This window comes from Leptonychotes weddellii, chromosome 4 (assembly GCF_054177405.1).
Source record: "Leptonychotes weddellii isolate Sample4059 chromosome 4, ASM5417740v2, whole genome shotgun sequence".
Classification (NCBI taxonomy): Eukaryota; Metazoa; Chordata; class Mammalia; order Carnivora; family Phocidae; genus Leptonychotes; species Leptonychotes weddellii.
The window spans coordinates 134,983,449-134,999,510 of NC_138372.1; the positions used below are offsets into that span (position 1 = coordinate 134,983,449).

At 42.6% G+C, this 16,062-nt stretch overlaps 1 long non-coding RNA gene across 1 annotated transcript in view; it reads right to left on the minus strand.

The window, feature by feature from the left end:
* The window catches only part of LOC115937159 (uncharacterized), a 36,298-nt gene that overhangs the window by 2,844 nt on the left and 17,392 nt on the right, over nt 1-16,062 (minus strand). The gene's annotated exons all lie outside the window — the stretch shown is intronic.

Genomic DNA, 16,062 nt, shown 5'->3' on the forward strand with positions numbered 1-16,062 from the left:
CTGTCGACATGCTCATTTCCTTTTCCCTGCTCTGCTCTGTATGGAAGTTGGAGGGCAGGGAAAGGGATGCCCCATGCAAACGATGCTTCCCAAGCTTCCTCGCCAACTGGCTTCTAAGAAAGTTTGGCCAACGGAAGGTTACTGGCAGAAGACTAGAGGTCAGGAGGAAGGGAAAAGCTGGAGTACTTTCCCCTCTCTCAACTTTGGGCAGCATCTCTAGCACTGATGTACCTGTTCAGTGGTTTGAATTCCCACTGGACCAACTCTCCTTCAAATTCCCAGCTCCCACTGTTCTTAAACTCTCATGAAACCTACTTCCCTGCTTTGTCTCCCCAGCCTTAGGGAGGGTAGTGGCTTCCTGCCATTGCTGTTCTCTGGGTTATCTTGCCTTCCCCAGTTTGCCCTTGTGGCTTTTCCAACATCTTCATAACTAATTCCCTGGACTGAATTCCTTCTATTGCATTACCCAGCATGGGCTCTAGTTTCCTTCCTAGACCCCGACCGATGACAAAGGAGTGAACAGAAGGTAGATGGTATTAAAAGTCCTGGGTCCAGATGAGATCATCTGGAGAGGTAAGTAGGTAAAGAAAGAGGATGGCCCCAGGTCTGCCTTCTAGCACAGTCTAACTCTTTAGAGGAACTACTACCAGTTTCACTCTTCAGTACTGGTCACAGAATTGGGTTTTCATTTTCTCAGATACCTATTAGCAGGGAACACAATCTTTCATTGCAAGGGGGGAAAATCCCCATAATGCACCATAGCTCATTTTTGAGCAAATTAATAAGCGTATTAAAGCATCCACTTCTACCAGGTCCTTAATAACATACAGTAGGAACTGTTTTTAAAACTGAAAAAAGTAATTGGGCAAAGGAGTAAATTATTTGAATATTGAGGAAATATCTCTGTTTACAATAGGAAAATATCAGCAAACAAAACAATAATCCTCCCACTTGTAGCCTTGTCATTGAAAGCAGAATTTTTGACTCCTTAATTACTTTCTGCTTAGGTAAATGCCAGAGTAAGCTTGCATTTCCTCTGTCTAGACCAATTGCAAGGAAAAGCAGGAAAGAGGATACAAAATGTAGACAGACTTGGCTCCATGGCAGACCCAGGATTTGGGGATCATGAAGTTCCCTTTTCTGATAACATGTATCTCAGTCCTTTCCTTTCTAGTGTCTGTTACTTCTTTTTTTCCCTGTGTAAAATAAAGATAACACCCAGGGCACTGGCTTGTGGGAATTCAGTGAGGTGATGCACTTAACACGCTATCTGGCATCTGATAGAACCTCCATGCAGGATTATTTATTCATTCCTCCACCAAGTGAGTCCTGAGCACTCACTATGTACCAGGCATAGTTCCAGGCTTGGAGAATACAGGAAACAACAGAACAAAGTCCCTGCTCTCAAGGAACTTACATTCCAGTGGGAAGAGACAGTCAATCAATATGTACTGTGTTAACAAGACATTTGAGCAGAGGCTTGAAGGTGGTGAGGGCCACAATAGGTGGGGGAGGGACGTTTGGGGTGCTGGGGAGCGTTCCTGCAGAAGGACAAGTGCTAAGGCCTTGTGTGGCAGGGGAGCAAATGAGCTAGAGACTAGAGTGGTGGACGGCCAGTGAAAGATCCATGGGCCAGATGGTGTATGTATGACCTTGTATGTGATGACCTTAGCTCTTACAGGATTTTGAGCTAAGGGTGACATTATCTGGCCTATGCTTACAATTCATTCTCAAACCTTAGTAGGCATCAGAATCACTAGGAGCTCTTGTTAAAACAGATTTCTGGGGATGCCTGGGTGGCTCAGTCAGTTGAGTGGCCGACTCTTGATTTCGGCTCGGGTCATGATCTCAGGGTCCTGGGCTCAAGCCCCAAGTTGGGCTCCATGCTCAGTGGGGAGTCTGCTCGAGGATTCTCTCTCTCCCTCTCCCTCTGCTCCTCCCCCCACTCGTGGACTCTCTCTTTCATTCTCTCTCTCTAAGATAAATAAATCTTTTTTTCTTTAAAAGAACAGATTTCTGAGCTCCACCTCCAGCATTTCTGGTTCTGTAGGTGGGTAGAACCCAAAAACTTGCATTTCCACCAACTTTCCCAGGTGTAGCTGCTGCAGATGGTCCAGAACCCCACTTTGAGAACCACTGCTTCAAAGGGATGGTTTTGATCATCATGTTGAGGATAGATTGGTTATGAGTGGTGGATGTGGGCAAATACACAAGCAGGAAGACTCGTGAGGCTATTGCAGTACTCAAGGAGAGACCATCATCGTGCATGGAAGTGGCGAGAAGTGATGGGATTCTGGAGAGCCAAGGTGGCCACAACATCTGGAAATCCAGGTGAATATATAATAAATGGTTTCCTGGCATTTATACAATACTACCTGATAACATAATATGATCCATGTTTCCAAACTTTATGGCCACCCCATACTTTGAAAATGTAGCCAGTAGGAATTACTAACAAACCCTGAGTGACACTCTTCTCCTAGATGGCCCCACGCTCCAGACTCTTCCCATAGGATATTGGAAACCACTATCATTATCCTGTCCCCAATCAACCTTACTCCTTTCGTAGCAGGAATTCTCTGCCTTTAGTGCCCGTGGTTCTTGGTCATGCCACTTTGAAGGATGAAGAGGTAGACCAGACGAAGAGTGGTGAGCAGCAAAGCAAAGTTAATTGAGCAAGAGTATAAAGCTCCTGGAGAGGGAGGGGACCCTAGAGGTTTGCCCTTGCAGTTTCTAAGTTTAAAGGGTTTTATGAGCTCTATCTTCAGCAATCAGGGTGTTTTGAGTTGTGCCAACCAGGGCTTTGGTCATATATCTGTCTACCTATTAGGTTAATGTCTACCTGCAGATGGTCTTTTTTGCTGACATCTGGGGGCTTATGTCTTAACTACCCTTTGCCCGTGATGGTGACAAATGCTGTGTGATTCATTGCCTTATTTTAGGACATTTTGCAGAAGTCATTTCTGCAAAGGCTGCAAAGCAGAAAGCTAGTGAGGTCCTGTCTAAGCTGCAAAATGGGATGTTAGTGTTTTATCTTAGCTGTCCTGAATCCATATTTTCTTGTTGGGGACCCTGGCCCTGACTACCTAACTGTCCAACTCACTCCTAACACTTTCTCTTCACTCCTGTAACCTTCAACATATACCTTGTTCCAGCCTGCTTTTACCTTCCATTCTAAGCATGTGGAGGACCTAGATCAGCTTTGATTCATTTCACCGCTCCCCACCTGCCCTTAGGACCTAACCCAGTCCCTAGCACTGGATGATAGATGCAGGCACATATAAACCCATCTCTCTGACTATCCTTTCACTCAATTCCTCTCTGAAATCTAGTAAGACCCCATATGTCGGGGACTTCCAACCAAACCAAACCAAACGAAACAAGCTATATCATGTCAAAAGCCTAAACAGAATTTCAGTAAGCAGGCATTCACAGATACTTGTTAAAACCCTGGGCTTGAACTTCACCTACTTAAAACACAGAAAGTACTCTGATGGGTTAATGGTTTTCTTGCGGATACATTTTATCATTTTGTAGATAAATATTTAGCATTTATACAGGGCGCTGATTAGTGTTTTCTTTCTTTGTTCTTTCAACATTTCCGTTATTGTGCCACATAATTACCATGCTGGATCCATGCTGTCCTGAGATCAAAAACTACCCCTTTTATGACCCTCTCTCCCATTTATGTGAAGGAGGCTGGGCTGTAAACATGGTATGAGAAAAATTCTTACATGCCATCTTGATTGCTAACATCTGTTCAAATTTCCATTCATAAATTTAAAATTCAGGCTTCTGCAGCCATCTGTTTTCTTGCAACAATCTGAAAAGAAGAAAAGCCCAAGGCAGATGTGCAGGTGGGAGCAGAGCTTCTGCCTGGCTTGGCCAACAATTCTGAGTTTTTGCTTTGCTTCCTTTTTTCTCCCTAGCAGAGTGGGGAGGACTTTTCTGGCTACAGGGTGGGATTTTAGTCCCTGTGTTACAGTTTCCTGTCCTACTGGGAGAAGGGATTAGGAAGTGACTAGAGTCCTTTTATTTATTCCCCACCCCTCTTTTTAGTTCATTTAATCCTATGGACCCTGTCTTCTGGACAATTTGGGAAAAAAGCTTTATTCATTTTATCATCATCTCCTAGTGCCCTCTCTGTCTCTCTTTGTTTTTGCTCTCTCTCTCTCTCACACACACACACACGTGCTACAAGTGAAGTGCCCACTTTATGAACAAGAAGACAGGAGCAGAAATCTTTGTACAGACTTGCTTCAAGTCGCCTGGCAATCTAAGCAAACACTGGAGGACTGGAACCCACCGCTTGCCTAGATCATAGGCAATTTTCTAGCTTGCTGGGCCACTGGGCCTCTTATGGGGAATTTCTCCGCGGATTACTTTGGCATGGTTATTGGATATGATTTGGCAGCTGCAGGACCCAGATGCCAAGCTAGGCAATGGCCCTTTTTTACTTTGCTCTTGGCAGTGTCATCTGTGTCTAAGGGACTGGGCTGCTTCTAAATCTGCCTGGCTTTATTCCAACGGTGTTCTTGCAACAACTGTGAAGTGCCTTCGAAAGCTGACATTGACATTTTGTGGGCCTGCTGGGCTGCAATCCTCTCTCAAATGCAACTGAGCTTGGGATTCACTTTTAGCTTTATGTAATTATTTTTTCTAGTTTATCTTGAGAAATAGGTCCTCAGCAAACCACATGCAAAATCGACTTCGCGTTCCAGTGTCCCTCTCTGAAAACCTCTGTTGTAGGAGTGAGGATCTGCCCATCCCAAACCGTAGTTTACTAGTCCTATACGTAAGTTGGTGGTTTGTGGGATCATCTTGCTCGTTTTCATTCTACTCTGACATTGCTTTTATATATAACTCGTGACAGATGTTCTGACCTCAACGTGTGACCCAGAATGAATCATTTAACTGTTCTGACGACTTCTTGAAATGCCACGAAACTAGACAATGTCAAGTCTCATCTTGCCTTCCTTATTGCTTGCTGGTGTGTGGATCACTGGGGTGATGCTTGTGATGTGAGGAAGGATGTGGGCTGACACAGGAATACCCGACTTACAAATTACCCATCATTCCGCTGTTGTCACCCCATTAGAGGAGCCCCACCCTAGCCACTGATTTCACCAGGCCTTCCTACACCGTCACAGAAGCCCCGGGCATTCTCTGCCTCCCCCTCTGCTCTCAGAATCCCTGCCCGACCCCCTTCCCCCATTTCCTGGACTCCTCAGCACTCAAGACTGAGAAATGTCCAGAGACCAGGTTGCAGGACTTAGCTTACAGCTTCAAGTCAGGGTTTAAAAGGATCTGAAGCAGGGATGGCAAATGGCCAGCTTTGGGGCCTCTCTTCCTACTTCTCCAGTCATGGCAGGCACCATTAGATGATCCCCGTATGCTCTCCTGCTAAGGCCAACCCTGGAATTCTTCTCCAGACAGCGCTCCAGGTAATTGATTGAAACTGGGTCAGAAGATGAAACCTATTCACCATCCTCTGCCCAGAGGGACACTGATCTTGAGGCCATAGTTGTTCTGAGTCAGCCATGTTGTGCGTTAAATAAGTTTGGTCTATTTAAAGAGGTTAGCTTAGTAACCAAACCTAATTTGTAATATTGTTTTGGTGGAAAATGCATTAGGACTTTAAACATTAGCTTACCAGTGAACTTTTGGAAACCCATTGATCTATAAATTGGAGCACTCTTCTGTAGTTGGTTATGCGCTGGTAAGAGCGGCAGCGTAGGTTGAGATGGAGAGTTTGGACTACCTAGTTCTAATTCTGTCCCTGCCTCTACTGGCTGTGTAACTTTACACAAGTTAATTAACCTCTCTGTGGCTCACTTCCCTCACTTCTTAAATGGGGAAGGTGATAGGATTACCCTCCTCATAGGATTATTATGATGATTAAAAATTTATTATTTGTAAAGCACTTAGAAGCCTAGCATACAGAAGGTACAATATTAGAGTTCATAAAATAAATACAGTAGTCCCCCTTTATTCATGGGTTCCCTTTTCGTGGTTTCCAGTTACTCATGGTCAACCCTGGTCTGGAAGCAGCTGATCCTCCACTGATGTATTATCAGAAGGGTAATGGTAGCCTAATGTGATGTCACAATGCCTGTGTCATTTGCCTCACTTCATTTCATCACATAGGCATTGTATCATCTCACAGTGTCACAAGAAGGGTGCGTGCATTACAGGAAGATATTTTGAGAGAGACAACATTGACATAACGTTTATTATAGTACATTGTAATTATTTGTTATTGTTGTTAATTGCTTACTGTGCCTAATTTATAAATTAAACCTTACCACAGGTATGTATATATAGGAAAAAAACACAATATATAGGATTTAGTACCATTTGTGGTTTCAGGCATCCATTGTAGGGGTCTTGGAATGTATCCCCCGTGGATAAGGGGGACTGCTTACCAAGTTCCAAGCTGAAGTGGGAGGCTATAATATCTCTGTGAAGCAAAAAACAGAGATACTCTTTATTTTCTTTACGAAACAAAAAACGGAGATGATCCCAAATTTTTTATTTGTATAAGTGAGGTGTGTTGGTATCTATTAATAGTTTATTCAACATTTTACAAATACTCATGTAATACTCCCAATAATCTTCTGAGACAGCATATTAGTACCCATTTTACAGGTGAGATAACTGAGGCATTAAAATTATATGGCATTAAAATGAGACATTAATTATGTGGTATTAAAATGGACAGATATGGCCATACACACCGCAATGGCAGCTCTCAGACACATATAGCAGAGTTAGGGACCCTAGGCTCCTGCTTCAAGGACTTTGCCCAGATGTTTCCTGTGACATTAACATGTCCCAACAGATACAAATGTGAGTTATTCAAAGTTGTGAACACCGACTCCATTGACTCTTCCCCCAATTCTGTTATTTAAATTTTACTTTTAAAAATTATCTCGGGGCGCCTGGGTGGCTCAGATGGTTAAGCGTCTGCCTTCGGCTCAGGTCATGATCTCCAGGTCCTGGGATCGAGCCCCGCATCGGGCTCCCCAGCTGGCTCAGCAGAGTCGGCTTCTCCCTCTCCCTCTGCCTCTCCCCCTGCTTGTGTGCTCTCTCTGTCGTTCTCTCTCTCTCTCAAATGAATAAATAAAATCTTAAAAAAAATATATCTTTTACTACTACAGAATCGGGGCATGTACATTGTCATATATTAGGAAATAAAGACAAGTGAAAATCACAAAATAAAAAAATATTCCCACCCCACCGTGAGTACCAGTGCTAAAGTAAGTATTTATCCTTCCAGAACTTTATTTGTATTTCTCTTTTTTTCCATAAAACGAAATCACATGATACATACTACTGCTCTATTTTATTGCCTGTTTCCCCCCCCTTTTCTGATCGATGATCTCCACTTTTCCATTTCAACACATTTCTTCTTATCTAATAATAAACCATATTTACATTGCCTGATTGTCTCCAAAATGTGCTTTATCACTGTTTATCCAAACTTGAATCTCATCCAGGACCATGTTTGCATCTGCCTGTTATGTCCCTTGAGCCTCTTTTAATCTATCCCTTTTTTCATGACACAAATTTGTTGAAGAGACTGAGCCAGTTGTCCTGCATTCTTGAACTTTATTTATTTGTTTTTTTAATTTGGAAAAGATCCCAAATTTGCAGAAAATTTGCAGTACAAATAATTTGATTTTCTTTTCCGAAGTAGGTGAGAGTAAGCTGCTGACATGATTGATGCCCCATCCCATCTGCTATTGTTATTTGCTATTTATTCATATCAGTATGGGCTCATAGATTCCTACTTTATTTAATGGGTCATAATCAGCTACTATATTTTCAAGCTTATATTGTTCCCTATGTGGCTTGTAGGAGTCCCTTCAAGCTGGCTTCTGTGTCCTTTGGATGTGACATGTCTCTATATTCTTTGATCACTTTTGTAGTTTTTGGTACAAAAAGAGGTTATCAGGCTCATCTGGCAGCCATTTATCCAAGAATCCCTTATGTCTGTTAGTGGAGAATAGTGTTAAGAAACCAAAATCTATGCACTCAGTATGCTTATTGCTGTTGGAGTATCACTGCTCCCAGATCCGCTCCATGCACAGAACTTGGGAATGTGTGGATGTGTGGGTGTACACTTTTACATTAAAAAATCTAGCTATCGGGGCGCCTGGGTGGCTCAGTTGGTTAAGCGACTGCCTTCGGCTCAGGTCATGATCCTGGAGTCCCGGGATCGAGTCCCGCATTGGGCTCTCTGCTCGGCAGGGAGCTTGCTTCTGCCTCTGACCCTCCCCCCTCTCATGTGCTCTCTCTCTTTCTCTCTGTCTCAAATAAATAAATAAAATCTTTAAAAAAAAAATCTAGCTATCTACCTGTCTACAATATCTATCTATCTATCTATCTATCTATCATCTATCTATCTATCATCATCTATCTATCTATCTAATCTATCATATCTCTCTCTCTTTCTTATCTATCATCTATCTACCTATTTATCTATCATCTATCTTATCTATCATCTACCTATCTATCTTGAAACCTGTGTGTTCACAGCATCATCTCCAATTTTAATCCAGTGCCACAGAGTTCTAGTTTTCCCCTTTTCATATTTGTAATTTCCTTCTCCAACAATGAGACACCTAGCTCTCATTGCTCTTAATATATTTATTTATTGAATCAATCCCCCCTATGCAACCAATCTCCTTCATTCTACCTTCCTTACACCACTTGGGCTCCAACACCCCACGCTGGGCTGACCTATCACATGGATGCCCCATTTACTCAGCTTAAGCCCTGCCAACTCACACCACCCCACCCTTCTTTGTGGGCATCCTCCTCACCCCACTGATGCCCCAACATACCATGCTGGTGCCCCCCTTCCCGCCCCCATGTGGATGCCTTTGTCATCCTTCTAGTCCTCTGACACCATGCTGAGCCACCCTGCCATATGGATGCCTTCCTCACTCTGCTCAGACTTCATTGTTTACACTGGGGGGAAGGGACACTCTCCTCACCTTGCTCTGGCTACTGACACCCCACGTGGGGTCACCCTCCCACATGGAGACTCACCCTATCCTGCTTGGTGTCAACTCTTCACACCAGGCAGCCCATCTACATAAATGTTCTCACTCTTCTCAGTCAGGCTACCCTGTGCTAGGCTTAGCCCTTGTCTGGATACCCTCCTCCTTCCACTCAGGCTCTAGCACCCTGTTCTGGGCCACCACAGCTTATTTTTCCCTAACCCCCAACATACACACTTTGCTTGCTCAGCTCCATCTAATAGCTTTTGCACAAATTATTCAAGAAGAAGAGAAGAAGGGAAAGAAGCCGAGGAAGAGGGACCATCCTTGACTCTGGAGAGAAAGAATACTGGCACTTTACCACTAGCTTCCTCCTTCACCAGTGACTGAGACCCCAGATCTATTCCTTAGTTACTAGATAAATCATAAGTGTTTGGTGGTAATTCCACAAATACCATGGGTTTCTTTTCTGTGGGTATTTTTTTTTTGAGAGAAAGAGCCAGGAAGAGATTTCTGTTGTTCTTTCCCAAAGGATTTGATGAGGCGAGATGCCAGTTTACTAATAACTAATAGGGGAATGTAATAGTTTGCAAGGTATACCACAACAGAGTGCACAGGCTGAGTGGCTTAAACAAGAAACATTTATTTGCTTACAGTTCTAGAGGCTAGGAGTTTAAGATCAAGGTGTCTCCAGGGCTGGTTCCATTTGAGACCTCCTTGGCTTACAGGTGGCTGTCTTCTCCCTATGTCTTCAGATCATCTTCTGTCCATCTGTGTCCTTTCTTCTTCCAATAGGGACACCAGTCACACTGGATTGGGGCCCACCCTGATGACCTCATTTTAACTCAATTACCTCTTTAAAGATTTTTATCTCCAAATATAGTCACACTCTGAGGCCCTGGGGGTGACTACTTCAACATATGAATTTTTGAGGGGACACAACTGAGCCCATTATAGGGATAGATACCCATAAGGCTAAAAGTCTTACATTCTTCTTTGTGTGGTCAGAGTGTTTTGTGCAATGTGGATTTTAGGGCTTCCTTATTTGAATGACTAACCTCTTTAGAAAAGCTTATTCTTTCTTACTGTTTCCAATCAAAATTCCCTATTACCAAATATGAGGAAAATAGTATGACTATTTTGGTGGGCTAGAGAGGAGGTTTTGATCTTTGGGTTTCCTGAATAGCAAATTAAAGCCGAGGGCAGCAATATCAAAAGAAAGTGAACATGTACTAAAAGGACCTGCAAGATCCGCTGCAGGGCCCACTGAAGAAACTAAAATGACTCAGTGGCTCTTGCTCTGGGAGAGATGTCTGGCTCAGGGGTCTTGGGCTGGATGCAGAGGTTGGAAACACTAGCCCATGGGATAAAAACGGTGCAGTCCAGGATTTTGGTAGGAACTACATTCAAGGTGAGACTGAAATGGAAAGTCAGGCTCCATGTACCATGACATATTGATCCAAAGAAATCCAGGTACCAGACACAGGATAGGAATAGACATAAGGAACCAGAATAAGAGGGTTTCGAGTAGAAAGTATAAAATGGAACATGGAGGAATTTTCTGAGGCACTGGGACATAACTGAAGGAGCTGTTTATGGGTCCTCAGCAGTCCGGTCATCCTAGAACTGTAGGAGCTGTTAGGGTAACTGAACCTAGTCAGGGACTTTGTAAATCAGAACTCTCTTGGAAGCAAATGACAGACATTCTAACTCAAATAAGCTTAAATAAAAGATGGGAATGTATTGGTGCATGTAGCTGAAAGGGGCAAGCTAGCTTTAGGCACTACTGGATCTTGGGGTTCAAATGTATCACTATTTCCCTTCTGGTGTGTGCTCAACTCTGCCTTCCTCTTTGGTTTGGCTATGTTTTTTCACCACATATGACCTTTCTAGGGCTAGGAGAAATGTTTTTGAATAGGGCAACTTCCTTTTTTTTTTTAACTCTATCAATATAACTCGTTATTTTATTTTTTCAAGCTCCTGTCCACTATCTTTTTTTTATTATTATTATGTTCAATTAGCCAGCATATAGTACATCATTAGTTTTTGATGTAGTGTTCAATGATTCATTAGTTGCATATAACACCCAGTGCTCATCCCAACACATGCCCTCCTTAATACCCATCACCCGGTTACCCCGCCCCCCAAGCCCCCTCCCTTCTGTAACCCTCAGTTTGTTTCCAGAGTCCAGAGTCTCTCATGGTTTTTCTCCCTCTCTGATTTCTTCCCACTCAGTTTTCCCTCCCTTCCCCGTGGTCCTCCGCTCTATTCCTTATGTTCCACATATGAGTGAAACCATATGATAACTGTCTTTCTCTGCTTGACTTATTTCACTTAGCATAATCCCCTCCAATTCCATCCATGTTGATGCAAATGATGCAAATTCATCCTTTCTGATGGCTGAGTAATATTCCATTGTATATATGGACCACATCTTCTTTATCCATTCATCTGTTGAAGGGCATCTCAGTTCTTTCCACATTTTGGCTACTGTGGACATTGCTGTTATGAACCTGGGGGTGCATGTGCCCCTTCCTTTTAATACATCTGTATCTTTGGAGTAAATACCTAGTAGTGCAATTGCTGGGTCATAGGGTTTGGGATTGTAGGGTTTTTGCTTTGTTTCCCTTTCCTTTGGAGATGTGTCTTGAAAGAAGTTGCTGTGGCCAAGGTCGAAGAGGTTGCTGCCAGTGTTCTCCTCTAGGATTTTGATGGATTCCTGTCTCACATTGAGGTCTTTCATCCATTTTGAGTTTATCTTTGCATATGGTGTAAGAGAATGGTCTAGTTTCATTCTTCTGCAGGTGGTTGTCCAGTTTTCCCAGCACCATTTATTGAAGAGACTGTCTTTTTTCCATTGGATGTTCTTTCCTGCTTTGTTGAAGATTAGTTGACCATAGAGTTGAGGGTCCATTTCCAGGGTCTTTACTCTGTTCCATTGATCTATGTGTCTGTTTTTGTGCGAATAGGGCAACTTCCACTTTCCTTCATCTCTCCAGAAGAATCTCCTCTCTCTCTTCCATTGTCTCTACTAAATTTTAAGGATGAACAGTTTGAGTCATATATCCATTCAAAAGTCAATCACATCGTCAGGAAGATGGCATACTCTGAATGGTTATTCTGGTTCTGGCAGGGGCTGGGCACAACTATGTCAGAATCATATGGAAAGGATCCCTAGAAGGGCAGCAAAATGCTATCATCAGAAAAAGGGAGAATGGATGCATGGTGGGCAAAACCATGCATCCATTACAGACACCTATACCAAAACCAGGGAGTGGACACATTTTACATGTCCCAGACAGCTGTTATCCTGGAATATTCTGAGTGCTAGATTATCCCTAATATGCAGGAGAATGATTCTAGAAGGCAGGTCTGAGGACTTTTTTTTTTTTTTTTAAGTAGGCTCCATGCCCAGCGCAGAGCCCAAAGTAGGGCTTGAACTCAAGATCTTGAACTGAGATCAAGCCCTGAACTGAGGGGCGCCTGGGTGGCTCAGTCATTAGGTATCTGCCTTCAACACAGGTCATGATCCCAGGGTCCTGGGACCGAGCCCCACATCAGGCTCCCTGCTCAGTGGGAAGCCTGCTTCTCCCTCTCCCACTCCCCTTGCTTGTGTTCTCTCTCTTGCTGTCTCTCTTTCTGTCAAATAAATAAATAAAATCTTTGGGAAAAAAAAAAAAAAAAAGACCTGAGCTGAGATCAAGAGTTGGACGCTTAAGCAACTGAGCCACTCAGGGACCCCTGGGCTGAGGATTCTATAAGACATCCTAGAATTTCTTGCTGTGGCACTGGCCTCCTTCTGAGTCAGGCCCTGTTAAACCAGTGTCCTGCTACTTTTGTTTGTCATTTTAGTGTTCCCCTAAGAGATCAGTAATCAATTAGTTTGACCATAGCACATGTAGTAGGCAAAGTACATTCAAGGTCAGTCAAGCAAAGAAATGAATCTTCAGGTCTCTGGTGAGATGTTTCCTACCATAGAGGCTTAGTGACTGTTTCTGCTTTTAGTAGAAAATCTTATAATCTATTCCAAAATATGGAGGAAATGTTGGCTTGTTTCTCAGTGCGTTTCCTCCCTTTCTTCTGCCCATCCATCCATCCATCCATCCATCCCTCCATCTATCCAACCATCCATCCATTCATCCATCTCTCTATCTTCTATCATCCGTGACACTTATATAGCACTCATTATGTGTTGGGCACCATTCTAATATGCTTTTTACAAATATCAGCTCCTTTGTTCCACATAATTATCATATCCTAACAGTACCCTTCGTGTCCCAGTTGAGGAGAGGTTTTCTTCTTCAGGCTTATGAAAGTCCACAAGTTGATCCTGAAGACTTGGAAAGTCAAAGTAATCAAAAATTAAAACTAACAAAGAGAAACTTAACTCAGAACAAATCAAGATTCCCCTCATCTCTCACAAAAAAAGAAGAAAATGTTAAATAAGTATTCATTGAAGTATTTAGTGTCTGGGTCTTTTGAAAATCATACTTTAAGTGTCTGGATTACCTTATGGTGATATAAGTAAATGGAATTTAATCACAATCATTAAGGGTCTTCTGTGTACTAGATACTATGCTAAAAAAATATACTTACTTGTTTGTCCTTAGTGAATGAGACAGTTCCTGCTCTCATGAAACTTACTGTCTAAAGAATAATAGTCAAATGTGGCAGAGGTTGATAATTATCTCCCTGTTTATTCCATCCTCCTTCCTATTAGTAATAGAATCCCCAAAAGTTTTAGCTGTGCATATGGCTGCCAAGCTGGAAACTAATTTCCCCAGCAACTTTGTGACTAGATTTGGCCATGAAATTATATTTTGGCCCATCAGGTGTGAGCAGAAGTAATGTATGCAACTCCCATGTTACATTGTTTAAAGAATCTCTATTTTAACTTCTTTGTTTCCCTTCCTATAGACTGGAATGTGCAGATATGGTGCTGGGGTCCAGCTTCAACCACAGGATAAGAACCATACATTAGCAGCCTATCTCAACAGGGTTCCTGTAAGGGAATTAAGTCTTACAGAAAATGACTTAAGTAACTCTTATCTCCATTATTCCAAGGATGGTACAAAGCTATACTATTCTAGATACATAGGGAAAAAGTTAATTCATTAACACATGGATGCTTTAAAGCATTAAAACTTAATTCTTTTGTGAAAACTCCATTGGGAAGGGCTGCTTGAGGATGTTGGAGCAAAAAAACAAGAAGGAACCTGGATTCCTGGAAGTCCATAGGGACCACAGCCTCCAACCCATTCTAGACTGCCTGCCCATCTCTAGGCTATATGAAAGAGAAATTAATGTCAGTATTATTGGAACCACTATATTTTATGGTGTCTTTTATACAGCAGCTTAGCCTTTTGCCTATCTAGTTTATACCAACAGGATAAAGAGCATCATTGTGGGACTCAAGAGGCTTGGGTTCAAAGAGCTGTGTTATGTTGAACCAGTTTGTCTCAATCTGAGAAGATAAATAAGAGCACTTTGGGTATTGTCTTTGGCGCAATTCTTCAGCCAAGGGAGGCCATCTGGACAGGGCAGCAGCTGCAGACTCAGGGAGAACAACTCTAAAGCAATGCCAGGAGGTGCTTTTTCCATTTGCGTCCTTCCTGCCCAGCTTTGTCTTGGACCCTTCTGGGGTAAATACCCCTCTTATTCATGAACCAAAAATTCAAGCTGCCAAAGAATGAAGTGGATATGTAAAAGAACTGTCAGACCAAACACATATTAGCAAATGGCTGGCCTTTCTTTTGGGAGATACATCTTTCCTCAAAGACAAATAGCTGGAGTTGCCAGCAGAGGGGTTGTTAATAGGCATCTTGGGGCGCGCATTCTGGGTTTTGCTGGATTTTTGTTTCTCTTCAATATGGTGACTTTGCAGCACCAACGTCCAACTGTTGATCTCCCTCTACATAGTTTTTACTAATAGAGTCATGGCACACTGGATATAACTACCAGAGAGGTCCTAATTAGTACTGATGCTCAAAATGCATACCCAGGGACATTATCACATGCAATACTTATAATCAGTTATAAGGTGAGAGAGGTATCAATCTAGATTTTGTAGATGAGAAAACTGATGTTTGAAGAATTTTAAATAACTCATGGAAAGCCATGGAGCTATTAAGTGACAGTCTGTCTGGCTCCAGTATATATATATATATATATATATATATATATATATATATATATATATGGTAGATTGAATTGTTAACCTCACTTTTTCACCTCTCCCTCTATCTACACTCTTTAAAAGTGAGTTTGGAGTTCCTCTCATTAGAGGCATAATGTACTTCCCTGACTCTTGACTTTGGACTCAGCTATCTGACCTGCTTTGGCCAATGAAATGTGGGTAGATAGCACTGTGTGCCTGTTCTGAGCCTCAGTCTTAAGAGACATCACAGTTTCTGCCTGCACTTTGGGGCTTCTGCCATGGCCATGGGAAGGAGATGCCCTGGATAGTCAACTACACCAAGGAGGCTGAGAAGAAGCCTCACTCAGCAGTGCTTCCCCTTGAACCTGGGGCTCAGAATGAGCATACATGGAGCAAATCTGAGCCCACCCTACAGCAAGGAACTGAGCCCAGTTAGGTTTGTAGATTGAAGCAGAACAGCCAGCCAAGCTCAGCCTAGGACAGGCCTGGCCAACCTGCAGACATGTGAGCTAGAATAAATGAATATAGTTTTATGACACTGAGATGGTTTGTTATATATCAATAGCTGACTGAGATGATCTTTTAGAACACTTCTATAGCTACTATGGAAATATGATCGCATTGTCCTGAAATTGGGATTACAGGTACCATTATTTTGCTTATATAATTCCTTAATGGTTCCCTGTAGCATTTATGATAAACTCCACGCTCTAACTGACCTAGTCTTGGATCTGATCCTTGCCTGACTGTCCACAGCATCTCCTCCTCTACACACCCATTACATTGGTTCTCCACATGGGTCATGCTGTTTCACACCTCCACATCTTTGTGTACTCAGTTCCCTCTTCCTAGAATGTCTGGTTTCCTTCTCTGCCCAACTAATTCTAATCATTCTGT